Here is a 10956-nt window from a genome sequence, read left to right as displayed (position 1 = left end):
TATCTTCATCTAGGGATTTCTCTCTTTTAGGGCCGATAGTAGAGCATCTATCCCGTAGGATACACAACAGTTGTAGTGACCACGTACAGTGAATTTTGACTGACAGAGTTCAAGACATGACAAGTTATCTTGACTTGTTCTTTGTCAATTTCTACCGTCAAGTTTCCAAGTTTTACATTGATGTCCATGCCATCGGTTTTCAAGAATGGCTACTTAAGATAATAGGTGGATTGATATATTTTTAAGACATAGAAGTCTTCTGGAAACTTGAGTCTCTCCACCCCTACTAAAACATCCAAAACTATACCTTTCGGGTGGACGCAGTGTGGGGTTGGTGTCATTCGCTAGGTGTACTTGCAGATCAGTGATTTTTAGTTGTGGTAGACCTGAGGATTCATATATATTGGATGGTATGAAATTGATTGATGCTCATAGATCTATCATGGCTTTGTTGATGAACTTCACACAAAGTGTGCACATGATAAAGTATGTACTCGGATTGTCACACTTTGCTAGAAGTCCTTCCTTTAGATTAGCTGTCATTGATCTCTTGTCCCTTTCTTTCTCCATCCTCTCGAAAATGGAGCCTTCTTGGGATCTCTCTTCTTTCCTCCAGCCTCTCCTTGCTTGGATCATCCGTTGCTATCTTATAGTGTATATGATAGCGTCTTTGAAGCAACATGGTATGACATGGGGATCTTCTGAAGGGCACTCTCAGGGAACTCGATGCAGGGTACATAATAATTAGCCACTGGGTATGGCGTTAAGGCACATGGGCGCGTTGGTTTTGGAGGCTCAAAACTTCTTCCTTAGACAGATCTTCTGTCGCAGGGCGCGTCGGGAAAGACTATAAATTGTTCTTTTTACACCAAACTGTTGGCCACAGGGCACAGTTTTTTTATCGTGGAACGCGGTGAGACTTATGGTATTTCTTCTCGTCCTTCAAATTCATGTATAAAATTTCAAGGAATAGCTTAGACACCTCGGGAAGGATGAGACAGAAAAGACAAGGGCGCGGCGTACACAATTTTGAGCAGTTCCTGTGGGGAATTCACTGGTGGTAATTTATCTGTCTATGGATTTTCCCAAATCTGCCGTCTCAAGCACAACACTGACGTTTTCTTTGGGATTTTATTTTGTGTTTGAAGGAGGACGTATGAAATTCTCATCTCAAGATTTGCAAGATTTGCTACGGCCTGCATTATTGACCTATTTTGTCTCGATTTGCTTGAATTGACTGGCCATCTCATTGACATGAGCTCCTACCTTGATATCCAATGAATGTAGTAGATCTTCCATTTTGGGTTGCCTATCCTATTGTGGTGGCCTTGGCTCATACTACCTCTTCGGATATTGCTCATTGTTCCTAAAATCTCTTATTTTTTATTGTTCCACCATGGTGGATCGAAATTGTTGTATAGGAACATTCTTGGGCGAGGAGGACCATAATTGCCACCTACGTTTATCTCTGGGTTCACCTCTTGTAGTTGTGGCCACATATCCGTGGGATGTAATAGCTCTTCACAAATTTCACACGGCTTAGGTTGTGGTGATGTTCCTTGTAATGATAGTCTCTTGATTGTAACGTCTACGACGTGTTTATGAGCGTCCATTTAGCATCATTTTACTAGACTTATGGACATTATTACGACATATTTGGTCTATTCCATTATCCGGCACTATATTTCAGATTCGAGCGGCTATCGATGACATTTATCCGGCAATATATTTCACATTATTACAACATATTTGGTCTATTCCATTATCCGGAGGCTATCGGTGATATTTAGGCGCCTACCGATTTCTAGACGAGAATAAAAGACTAAGTCTTTTTACTATTTTTTGTTATGATTTCCTCTAATCTAATCTTGATTTCCCAGTAATTGAATTATTTTACTCGTTTTTAAGATTTAGTTGCCTTAACCTATAAATCGGGCCTTAGAATTAGATTAAATTATCACTTTTTAGAATTCAGAATTTGGAGTATGGTACTTTGTTCTTGAGAGATTTTACACACTTGTTCTTCGGGGGGCTTTAGAGCTTTCTCCACATGTTAGCCATGAATTCTTTACGTTCTATATTTGTAGAACCTGCTATAGAGGAATAAAGCCCCAATTTTTAGTAAAGCTCTGAAGTGTTATTTAGTATGATGTGTTGAGTGATTTCGGTGCGGTTTAGCACTGTTTGGTTGCTTTTTTCAGGATTATAATGCTATTGAATTCTGATTTTTGATGCTATATTGTACTAATATGATATATATTGTTATTTATACATGTTAGGATACACTAATAGAGTTTGTCTTAAGCTATTCCTTTGAAACAAGCATGAAAACTTTGATTCGTTTTGAACTAGGTATTTTGTGTAGAAATTTGCATTGTAGGCCAGTTGCTAATGCCTATTCCATGGTGTTCTTTGCTTATTGCTTCCAATGATTTGAACTATAGGCATTTGTTGTATTTAAACAAATTGGATAGGTCTAGTATGCTCGGTTTGAGGTGCTCAATAATTGTTGTATAGTAAATAGTAATAGGGTAAAAATGCTAGAATATGTTTTCTATGAAATCACAATGATATACACCACCAAATGACATGGATTTCTCTGCTAATAACATTCTCACAATTAGTTTTCCAAAATCACTTACCGTTGTTTTCTAGTCATTTCCCAAACCACAAAACCCCATTTGTTTGGTAAGTCGATTTGTCCAATCAAAGCCTAATAAGTCGATGCCGCTCCTATAGAATTTGACCCTTACTTCCACTGTATTCTAGTTAATAGAATTTAGTGAAGTTTAGGACTTAAAAGAGGTGGAGACATTTAGTCTTCCCTTGTTTTCACTAAGAGTTGCATTTGTTTGTTTTTGCCTAAATTTGATTAGTTTGAAATAAGATCGGCAAACGCATCTCTTGTCAAATTGGCGTCGTTGTCGGGGAGGCATAACATATCGACATATTATTTAGACTTTGTTTGAACATTTACTAGCGTGAACCACTTACATGGTTCATGCTTGTTCTGCTGACTCTTCTCCAATTTCACCCATTGCAGAGATAGAATATGAATTTCATCATCTTAGACGAGGAAGAATCTGGGAACAAAGAGAAGAAGTGGCTGAAAATTTGGTCAAAGAGATGGATAAAACTTTGGATGCTTTGACACCGCCCAACTTGGGTTTTACAACAAGAACTCTAGCTCTACCACCACTCCCAGGTGGCCGAAATTTCGAACTAAAGACATGGATAATTCACTTACTATCCAAATTCAGCGGCACGATGATAGAGGATCTCATCCAACACCTTGACGAATTTGTGGAGGTCTGCGTCAATCTTCAACCATTGGATGTGGATGAGGAGCAAATGAAAATGAGATCCTTATTCTTCTCCTTGAAGGATACTGCGAAGGAATGGTACCACACCCTTGCTCCAGGAAGTATTACAAATTGGGTGTATAAGAAGAAGCTTTTCCTAGATAAGTACCCCACCATTAAATCCAACGCATTGAAGAAGCAGATTTGCAACATCGAGCAAGAAGGTAGCGAGTCTATCTACGAATATCTTGAGAGGTTTAAGAAGCTAATCATGACCTGCCCATATCATGGATATTAGGACCATGACTTGGTCTTGTACCTACATAGCGGTCTTCATGAGGGTGACCGCCGAATGATTAACGTGGCATGCCAAGTGAACATATTAGGCTTAACTCATTCAACACATATGAAGATATTCGCTACCCTAGCATATGACTCGAGACAATATAATGGACATGAAAGGAAAGAGTGTGTCTAGCGCTATCAAAGATGAATTCGGCGAGGTAACGCTACTTAAGGAAGAAATCATGAGGCTAAAGCTCCGAGGCAACACTCATCAAGTGAAGGCATGTGAATCATGCGGTGATGACTTACATCCTACAAATGCTTGTTCGTCATTCTAGGAAGAGGTGAATGTGGTTGGTTTCTAAACAATACATGTCAAGGCCCTCTATCAAGGCCGAAGTAACTAGCATTGGAGGAACCATCCTAAATTTAGGTGGAAAAATACCGAGAATCAACTCAACCTTCCTTCTTGTCAAAACCAGCAATCCTATGACGAGATGATACGAGCACTCGCTGCGAGCAACACCGACCTACAAGGTGGCCTCAACACAAGTTACCGTTGCCATCACCAAAATCAATGATTTGGTGGTCACTCTACAGTAACATGTGACTCAAATATCCAAAATCATAGGACAACTTCAACAACAAATTTTGGGCCGTCTCCCATCCCAAATGGAGAAGATTCTGACATATGTAATGTAAGTGTGTCGGGAGTGTATAAAGATATTCTAGAGAAGGAGGTGAACAATTTTGAAGAGGAGGACGAGATCCAAAGTTCTAATGAGCTTGTAGAAGCCAAACAAGAAAAGACAGAACAGGTAGCGGCGCCCGTTGCTACGGTTTTGGCGCCCACAGAAATTTTGAGGTTGATTCTGAAAATAACATAACACCTTTTGGCGACCGCCTCTCTACTATCGGCAGTCACTGAAATCCAGAACCGAGAACCTCAGAATACAGAGACATGTTTGGTGCCTGCAACCAATCTACCGGCGCCCGTCAGGCAGAAAATGAAAAATTCAAAACAATTTTCGAAGAAAATAGAAGAATGATCGGCGCCTACCAAAAATCTGAGGCAGACTTTGAGGAAAACATAAACTATTTAGGCGCTTACCACCCCTCTACCCGTTGCCCGCCTATGTATTGATGAAGAGCTCGAATTTGCTAATACACAAATGAGCGACCATCATACTTTTAATGTGGTCATTTCCCTTATGGGAAGTTTCTGGCGACCACCACCCTTCTACCGGAACTCTCCAGTCTGATCAAGATGAGGAGAGAAAGATTATTTCAGCACTCCTAGTTGAGATTCGGAGAACTGGAATGATGGCATCGACAATCTAAGTCAAGACCTACGCAAACTACGTATAACCCTTGAAGATATAGAGATAGATGTTGCAGCTCTTGGAGTGCTATACGAGGCTAAGTATAGAGAAGAAGAGCATCTCCGAAGAGAGAACTCCTGCATTTGCAAGGAATCTCGCAAATGTCGGGATTACATAGAGCTACAGGAACAAGGGTTATGGTACAAATGTACAGATCTGAGCTACATTTTAAGGGCACCAGGAGACGAACATGAGCTTGACTCCGGTGATCGACGCTCTATATACGGTGTGAGACACCATGATGAAAAATGAACTTAAAGAGTTCAAAATCAGCAAGGAGACGTCACCAAGCCCTCACCGTCATCTTAGCTTGGACATTGACGAATCAAACAAGTTACACCACAAACCAGTACCACCCCTTCGAGGTCTCTTTTGACCAATTGTTATATCTAACAACTTCGAGGAGAACTATCCATCACACTTGGGTAACCGTCATAACCGAATGTGTTTCGTGATTCCTCTTCACACATCGATGAGATAGTAGACTCCCACACCGTACGACATGTCGTGAAAATCAGTTGTGAGAACAAAGAGATGTTTTGTGGAGAAGAGATACCCTATGATGAGACATTATCATCAACTCTGAGAGATTTGGAAATCTATGAGACACGAAGGAGTTTGATTGAGTCATTAAGCAACTTCGATGAAGACTCATTCCTCTACACAGAGATGACGACGAATCCGGTCGCTGCGCGCCATTTTAGATGAATCACAACGACACAGAAAAAGCAAGAGAAAAAGGCTATTAAGTGGACAAAGAAGAACACCATGTACATGACAATGAAGAAGGAGGATCCCGGGATGTTTACTATTCCCATATACATCGTGAAATGGATGTTGATATGGGGATTAGCCTCTTCGATTGAGATCTAGGCAATGAATCTACTAAAATAACAAAGGCAAATCAGATTAGAACAATTGATGGCAAAGTGAAACAAATGAATGGCTAAAGTGATGGATAGTTTGGACTTAAGTCGATAAGAATGACATCAAGAACCCCCCAATTGAACGGGAATGCTAATCCCTTGTTGCACGACTTACCAACCTTCGTCTTCTATAAATCCACATAACCTAGAATCGTTGATGAACTAGGAGCACGAAGAGCTTTCCTTGGTTGGCCAAATTCAGCAATCCAATGATGAATTGACACAAACGACATAACTAGTGTCTGGATGCGAATCGATACTCTCTCAGGGAGTTTTTGTGTTTGAGATTAACGTACTCTCTTGGGAGCGATCTTTTTGTTGGAACAAAAGCTAATCTCATTTACTAATGATAAGTTGAAGCCTTATATATGACTTTATTTCGTAAATAGTAAAAGACATTAAACTAAACTAAATATAATAAAACTAATTACTACACCCAACTAACATAAAGGCCAAACTATGAAGAAAACAAAGTATATGAATCTCCTAATTAAATAAACAATATGTGTAGACTAGTGTAACTATAACAGGATTCTAATTAGTTAATTTAGAACTATAAAATATTACATGAAACTTAAAACAATAGTTTATCGCTTAGTCTCATATTATCATGGAGTATAAAATCGTATCATCTTTAACACAATCCCTTTGGGACTTAATTCCGTATCAGATGTCGACCAAGCCCTGCTCGATCTAGGTGCGTCTATTAACATTCTCCCTTCTTACCTTTATTATGATCTTGTAAATCGGAGAACATATATGTTCACCATTCAATTGGATGACAAGAAAAACATAATCCCACTCAATAAAGTGGATAAACCTATAGGTTCGTGTGGATGAGTTTACTTTCCCCATAGACTTTCACGTAATGGAAATTGAGTATGAGCCTAAGGTAGTTCCCGTCATTCTAGGGATACTGTTTATGAAAACCACAAGCGCGGTTATAAATGTGCGATTAGGCACAACTATCTTTGGATTCGGTGGAAAAGCTATTACATTCACAATGGACGGTAAGAACATCGATGATCCATTGGTTTATTCCCTCAACGGGTTTGAACTAGTTTTTCCGGGCTCGAACACCAAACTAAGTTTACCAAGAGGACCTAGTCCCCGAGATGTTGATATACTTGTGCAGTTTGAGCACGACACTAGAGGGATCCCAGAACAGTCTAAGTGTGGGGAAGCCAAGAAGGAGTTCGGACCTAGGGGAGAGAAATCCTAGGAAGAAACACCAAAAAGGGCGTACTCATGCAGCTGGAATTCTAACTGTCTTAAAATTTGGCAAGTGAAAACTCCCAAGTGTGTGGAAAAATCTTCCGTGAGATTGGCCAGATGAGAGTCAAGCCATGATTCTAAACGAGTTGATTCTCGGGAGGCAAGCCAAGCAAGGTAGTTTTTTTTATCATAGTTTAGGTTGCGTTTTGAATCCATAGGTTAGATCGAGTCTTTGAGTCGTTTTTCATAAAACAAATTTTGAGCTATATTGTAAAACTGTTTTGTCTTTTGAACCAAAGTTTTTCAAAACCGAGTGGAAGCGAGGTTTTGTGAGGAAAACATGTTGAGTGTGAAAAAGATATGAATAGTCAAAAAATAGAGTGTAAAAGAATAGAGATGAGAGAAAAACAAAAAACAAAAAATATTGTGGGACTGAGATAAGAAATGAGGGAAAAGGTATCAAGTGTAAAAAAAAAGTGAGTGATGAAGTGTTTCTTACGTGTGAGATGGTCAATGAGATCGAATAAAAAATAAAAGAGTTGTGTAAAAAGAAAGAGTTGACGAGTGTGTGAGTTTTTGGTGAGAACTCTCGAAAATCAAAGCCAAAACACAAAATTATAAAAATGCCTTTACCCTCTCATCATCTTCTTCTTCCCCCCATCAACTTTCCTAAAACCCTAACCACACCAAACAAAAATCCTCCCTCTCCTTCCAATTCACCACTTTAAAATCCATCTCCTTCTTCTAATTTTTACCACGACCACGAACCCGTTAAAATCCCATCCTTTCTCCTCCAATTTCGAGCAAAAACCCAAAATTTATCCATGTCCCAATTTCAGCGCCCGTATAAAATTTCGGCACCGGCCGACCATTCTTCTGAAGTGAGATTCTCAAATTCCAGTCGAAACATGTGGCCTAAATGCAAACCATTATCTTTGTCGTCCTCCGATCTACAAATTAAGGGGTGATTTGGATCGATTGGAAGTTGTTTGGACCAACAGGTTGGAAGTTCTTTGTTCATTCAGTTTCTGCTCCAGTATTTCGGCACCCACCTATCAACTTTGGCGCTCGCAGATTCAAGTATGATTATGAGAGGAAGATTTTCCCAAGTTGTGCACACTACAGTTAAACTCAGAGTTCTCTGTGAAGATTCCGGTGACCGCTGGAAAATTTATGTGCCTGCCACTGTCCAATCTCGATGATTATGCAAAAGACGCTTCAGTGCCCACCAAACCTCCAACCGCGCCCGCCGATTACCCTTCTCCTCGCCTTTTTGGTACTTTCTTTTGCCAAACTTTTCCATTCTTTGATTTGAGTATGAGTTCCACACACCGTTTCTTCATCCTTCGGGGCTGGTCCGAGCCATGGGCCTTCTAAGAAAAAGGCAATCCTAATATGCATAACCGAGACGTCATGAGCACCATGTTTTTCCACACCAACTTCAATTGGGAGTTAGAAATCAGCTTCTGTTTGCAGGAGATTTGCACTCACGCCGGTTTGGGTGGGTTTTTGGATGAGTACGCGCCGACGTACGTGAGTTGGACGTTAGAGTTTTTATGGACTCTCCAAATCAACGAGAGTGCATAGATGATCAAGTTCAGCTTGGGTGGACAAACGGTACAGCTTACATTTCAGAATTTTCGTGATATCTTTGGTGTCAATGCAACGCATGTACCTTTCACCGTAGAGGAGCATGGCCAATTTGGCTTCTGGATCAGGTCCACTAGGTTGAACTACAAATCGAGCATCACGAATTAAACTATTCGTGGTCACACCCCTACCTTCGTCTCACCCTCAAGGTGATTTATATGGCGTTCTCTAGCCAACCGGAGGTTAACAAGATCTCCCATACCGATTTGAGGGCAATGTGGACTTTCACATGGAACGACACCGCGATTGTGGATTGGGTAGGTTTGTTTCTGAACACTTGTTTGAAGTTACAGAGTGAAATTCCTGGAAGAATTAACATTAGAGGGATTATTACATTGATTGCGGACGCGTTAGGTCTTGACTGCCTTTATGAGGAGCAGGTTTCTCAAATGTATCGGTTCAACGCTATCTGGATGAGGGACTTTCACATGATTCAGACCGATATTTTGCGCCAGCAAGGAAGAGCTGATTGGGAGGTCCATATTTATCTCTTCAACATCGAGAATGAGCATTCATTTGTGCTTCCTAGGCCCGAGACTTTTCCATTCCCGAGCAAAGACTACACGGAATTGGACCTTCACAGCTGGGATGGCATTTATATGCCTCCTCCTCCTCCTCCACCAGCAGTTGCAGCAAAGTAGGATTATGATTATGGTTGCCTGGCCTACGAGCGAGCTCAGAGAGCTTGGATAACTACTTTATCGACTATACAACTACCCATGATGCTTGCTGGACTGCTCAAGACGCTCACTGGGTTGCGCAAGACGCACGTTGGGCCCCTCAGGATGAGCAGATGCAGACGATGATGCAGCTGATACAGTAGCGGGATACTTTTGCTAGGTACTAGTACCCAGGTTATCCACCACCAACACAACAACAACGGTATTCTTCTATTTTCCTCTTTCTCTTCATTTATGTTTGATATTAGCCTTGAGGACAATGCTTCTTTTAAGTAGGAGGTAGATTATATTCATTTCTTGTACATACTCTTTATAAATCTTTAAAAAGTTGAAAAAGGCATAAATGAAAAGAGACAATATTAAATCCTGGGATGAGTAAGCAAGTAAATCTGGCTGGCATTAGGCCTGGAAAAATGAGATTTAGAGAGTTGTGAGGTGGGTGACATCATTATTGATGGGAGTGTTAAGTGAAAACTGAAAGGGCGCTTAAGCAAGAATTGAAGTAAAAATAATTTGAGTGTTTAGGATGGTTCTTTTCCACATTTTGGCGTCGGTGACATAAGTTGATGGAGTATAGGAGTGTTTCGGGTAAGTTTCACAAGGAGCGATAAGGTGCAGAATAATATCTATTTTATTTTCACCTCTTATTTGAGCTTAAGCATTTAGATCTCTCCCGATGGAGTATCTTGATCTTACTCTACATATGATGTGAGGAATTTTTTATCATTAATTTTCTATTGGGAGATTTGGAGACACACGTTCGACGATGGTATGGAGTAGATACTAGGATTAGACTTCTTTTCCGTTGTTTGATGGATAATGTTGTGATTGTGCTAGGCGGATCTTGACTCTAGGAATTGGTGGTTGAGATTCGTTGTATAGATGGACATTATCTAGATGAGTAGGCCATTACTTGGTGTTTGAGGAAGAGATGTGTAGGATGGTGATATGATTTTTCTTTTTGATTTTTGACCTTTATTTTAGAGGAGACTTAGGATGTTCGTTACTTTTATCAGCTACGGTTACTTGGGGTACATGATTATATGATTATGAGTGACTAATATTGTGAGGATTGAGAGCATTCTACATTAAGACTAGACGGTGATGTATAGGTTTGATAGGAATAGGGATGAGCTTGTTGGGTGTTACATTCTATGTGATTGTTTTTATACTTGGGCTTTCTACATGGGAATTATTGAGAGTAGAGTGGTATTCTTTTCCATTCGAGATGAGTAGAAGTTTAAGTGTGGGATGTTTGATAGGAACGTATACAACGCGTCTATGATCTTATATTTAGCATCATTTTACTGGACTTATGGGTATTATTGTGACATATTTGGTCCATTCCATTATCTGGCACTATATTTCTGATTCGGGGTATTATGCAGCTTCTTAGAAATGAAGAAAAGCTAAGGAAGAAGTGAAGATAAAATTGAAGATGACGAAGGAGCGGAAGGAGTCGAAGATTGATCTCATTTCAGAAGCCGCCTATGCTTCAGCGGCGCCCGCCGATGTG

This window comes from Phyllobates terribilis, unplaced genomic scaffold, assembly GCF_046119375.1.
Source record: "Phyllobates terribilis strain yellow unplaced genomic scaffold, ASM4611937v1 Scaffold_3484__1_contigs__length_77528, whole genome shotgun sequence".
Lineage (NCBI taxonomy): Eukaryota > Metazoa > Chordata > Amphibia > Anura > Dendrobatidae > Phyllobates > Phyllobates terribilis.
This window is presented reverse-complemented; position numbering follows the sequence as displayed.